Here is a 4,774-nt window from a genome sequence, read left to right on the forward strand (position 1 = left end):
AAAAACAACACAGCTTTCTGTAGTCAAGGTCGGGAGGTAGAGAACGGTTTTATCAAGAAGATACTGGCGTGAGAGTAGAGAGGTAACGTTAGCTAGTGAGATTTTAATCACTGGTTTTTATTTATAAAGCTCTAAAAATCAGTTTTAGTGCATTTCCTGCAAATACGGAAAAAATAAATGGTCTCAATTAAATATGTGCAGTGTCACATGGTTCGTGCAAATTGTCACATGACCAAAGCAGGCTAGTAAAGTATGTGAGTATAAAGACATCACAAATATTTTTGTAATCTTTAAGGTGTCTCGTATTAATATATGAATTCACAATTATTCAGTTTTCTTGAGTGTGGTCACAGAATGAGTAAACACGTTGATGGTCACAATAGTGACCGGTGGGATAATAATACAGTGCATTTAGGTTTACATATACATCCAATTAGTTATTAGTGAAGGTTGCACTAAAATGTTGCAATGACAAAATATTGTACTAAATTAAAAGTTCAAATGTTACGAATAAGTTACAATATTGATGTTGTAACACTGGAAGCACTAATATAAAAATTGTGTGATATATATTTTTATGAACAATTTTATGTTACAATAAAGTAACAATTTTGAAATACGTCGATGGTTGTATTTTTGTGTGTGTCTTTTATCTCAGTAGTATTACTAGCGGTGTTGTATAAGGGGTTTTATGCATAATAATAACCCTAGAATGTGATCAAACGGTTTAAAATAGCTGGGCTGACTGCAGACCGAGCATAAAACACCATTTTTCACACACTTTTTCAAAACAATAATTATTGATTATTTCAAAGGGTTACTAATGACACATGGGGAAAATCCATGTCCATGTCAGCAGCTGGAGCGGTTCTCATTCTTCTGATTTCACAAGAGCTCTCGTTTGTGCAACATTAACATGTATAACAGTGACCAAAGTACTTCACAGGTAAGACGCCTCTGCAGAGCATTAGCGATGATGCTTGAAAAAGGATTCGAACTCGTCTCTGCAGGCAGCGCACTATGGCAAGCCGTTTTGACTTTTATTCATTCTCAGGATATGAATTCTTGATATCAACAATTTAATTGTCACTAGTGACAATGTTAATTTTTGATATCAGAAAATGTATTTCTGATAGTAACAATTGGGCTTCCAATTGTTGATATCAGAAATACATTTTCAGATATCAGAAAATGTATTAGTAACCATGTGATTACTGATATCAAAAATAAAGGTTTTTACTAGTAAGAATTGTATTTCTGATATGTGAAATTGGAATTTCAACTAGTAAGAAATCAGTTCTTGATATCAACAATTGATTTTGAATGGCAGCCTATGGTGACATTTAACTAGTGAAAATACAATTACAGATATCAATAATTATAGTTTTTACTAGTTGAAAAGTAATTGTTGATATCAAGAATTAACATTGTTACTAGTGGAAATGTAGTTGCTGATATCAAAAATAGCATTTGTTACTAGTAGAAATCTAATTCCTGATATCAAGAATTAACATTTTAACTAGTAAAAATTGAATTGTTGATATCAAGAATTCATATCCTGAGAATGAATAAAAGTCAAAACGGCTTGCCATAGCGCACGGCATTAGAGACACGACCGGAGTTTCAACGTTATCACAGCGGCTAATAAACACAGTCACACCGGTGCACTTACATCAGACGCGGCGCCACGGATCCGAACGCAGGCAGATCAGCATATGCTCATGGATTAGACTGATTATTAGGTCTTTCAGACTGATCCGTGTTTAAAGAGAGAGAGAGAGATGCCATGCGCGTATCATGCACCTGCCCTGAAGCGCAGGAGACATCAGATGATTTGAAGAGCACCTCAGTTCTTCAAAATAAACAAACACGACTCTCATTGGCCAGCCCACTCGTCGTGTGATTGGCTGGATCGTCCTTCCTACCTGTGCAACACGCAACAGGTGTTCACTCTACCTGCATGAAATATTTAAAGCAACTTGACTGATTTCTCACTTTACTTGAATTTGGTAACATTTGTTTATTATGTTATATCTGTTTAACCTATATTCATTCGTAATTTATTAATGCATTTATTTGCTTAAAGTATTTCTTCTGTACACTCTAAAAAATGCTGGGTTAAATACAACCCAGTGCTGGGTAAAATAGAGACAAACCCAGCAATTGGGTTGTTTTGACCCAGCGGTTTGGTTAAATGTTTAACCCTACCTTCAGGGTAGTAACCCAACCGCTGGGTCAAAACAGCCCAATTGCTGGGTTTGCCCATATTTTACCCAGCATTAAATGTTTAACCCTACCTTCAGGGTAGTAACCCAACCGCTGGGTCAAAACAGCCCAATTGCTGGGTTTGCCCATATTTTACCCAGCATTTTTAGAGTGTAAGGTCGAAACATGGAATACGCGACTAAATAAATAAACACAAATATAATAATAAGTCAAAATAATCTCTCTCTCTAAAATTATATTAATTCCTAGTTTTATTAATCACTTTGCTCTTAAGTATTTAATGTTGTGTCCTTAATACTACTGTGTAACCATGACCTATAACATACCATGTTTTACAGCACGTGACTGGTTATCTCCTGCTGACGTCATGTTTTCATGTGTGCACACCATAGTCTGTAAAAAAACATTGTACTGTGGTAAATGGATGCGAATGTGGTGATGAGAAAACACATGCATATGACATGTTAATAACATTAGCTATTTGAATGGAGGCAGAGACTGACCACTGAAAACTCCTGAAGCTCTGCCTGCTTCAGAGTGGCTGGCTGCACTTCATGGCCCTGTTTTTGTGTTTTTCCTTTCATTTGTTTCAGGACGGAGAGCTGTTGTTTGTTTAGTGGACGAAGTTTGAATTCTGTTCGATTTGGACTGCTGATTCCATTTCATTTTTTGATCGGTATGCTGAACTTTATTTGTGTGTCTTTGGCTTTTCTTTATTCATGGGATGTAGTTTGTGTAAATGACTTGTTCAAACATATCAAGCTATGTTGTAATGGCTTTTCCTACACTGTAAAATAAATCCCTAAAAATAGGGCACAATGAAGTAATTTTCCGTATTGATATTTTACAGGTGTTTTACCTGTATTTTCATTGCGTTGTGTTTTAGGGTTAATGGAAATGTCCGTAAAATTAATGGATATATAATGTCATGGCCGGACAATTACCAGTACCTCTTTGTTTGTTGTTTGTTTTAAAGTGCATTTGCAGTAATGCATTTCCTCATTTGGAATTTTTATGCATAGTGACATCAATTGTATTATTGCAGGGATTTACTGTTTTTTAAAATATGATATAACTCATTTGGCTTATGATATATACAAGGCTGGGATGCCGTTATATGGATTAAATATATAATAAGGATACATTTATGTCCCACCTTACATTTTATTTGTTGCTCGATAGCTCAAAAGTCTTTTCTGTAACATGCTGACTTTAATGTCTTAAGTTTATGACTGTATTCCTGTAAAATTACAACTTTATTCTCAAACAGTACTATTTTATTCTCATGCACATAAACATGAATAGAATAGGATAGAATAGAATAGAGCAGTGCATTTATGGACTTTCTGAGCAATTGTAGAGCTACACTTAAAGGGATAGTTCAACCAGAAATGAAATTTTGCTGTTAATTTACTGTAGATAATGTACAGTTTCTTGCACAAGTTGATCGTTTCACTTCAACCTCAATATATCATCAGGTGCCATGGGTGTTGATTTGATTAATTACATTTTTTTTGTACATTTTAATTAATTTAATTTAATTAATCACCAAGGAGTACGGTTTCAGCTAAAAATCTTCTTTAATGTTCTACTGAAGAGAAAAAGGTCTACATCTTGGATGGCCTGAGAGTGAGTAAATTATTTGGGTGAACTGTCCCTTTAATGGGACGGCTACATCCAGGAGACTTACAAACTGCAAGAGAATGCCATTGTAGACTGAGCGTGTGCAGACAGGAGCAGATCACCACACCATCAAACAGAAGGATGAGCTGATAGTGAAGGTCTGCTGGAACAAACACAGCAAAACAGACTTGCAGACATTGTCTCACATACCAGTAGTTAGTTGTGCATGGACAGCACAGGTAAGTCAGTGACTAGAAATGTATTCAGCATCCTCATTTTTATTTGTTAAGAGTCAGACATTGCATAACTGATGATAAGAACATGTTTGGTAGGGTGGTGTACTGGCCCCTGCTGGATGGTATGTACAGTACAGGACACACTGATCTGAGGAGTTTTTGAAAAACAATTTTATTAACAATATCAGAAAGAAACATAAACATTAGAACAAGAACATAATCATATGGGGGATACAATAACAATTAAAAGGTAAATAAATATACAGTTATTTTACAATCATAAAATGTATAACTTATGATTTTTTTTAATAAGATTGGATGTTTTTAAGGCTTTTTTTTATTAGAGGAGATTCTTTGAAGTGATGAATATTCAGCATCCTCATTTTTATTTGTTAAGAGTCAGACATTGCATAACTGATGAGATGAACATGTTTGGTAGGGTGGTGTACTGGCCCCTGCTGGATGGTATGTACAGTACAGGACACATTGATCTGAGGAGTTTTTGAAAAAAAAAATGTATTAACAATATCAGAAAGAAACATAAACATTAGAACAAGAACATAAACATATGGGGGATTTCTTATTGATGACTATGATGACTGCTGATTTTGTAGAGAGGGAATTTTTGTGTTCTTTGTGTGTGTGAGTGGGTATGTGTGTGTGTGTGTGTGTGTGTGTGTGTGTGTGTG

The sequence above is a fragment of the Sinocyclocheilus grahami genome, unplaced genomic scaffold (genome assembly GCF_001515645.1).
Source record: "Sinocyclocheilus grahami isolate Dianchi unplaced genomic scaffold, SAMN03320097.WGS_v1.1 scaffold844.1, whole genome shotgun sequence".
NCBI classification, from domain to species: domain Eukaryota; kingdom Metazoa; phylum Chordata; class Actinopteri; order Cypriniformes; family Cyprinidae; genus Sinocyclocheilus; species Sinocyclocheilus grahami.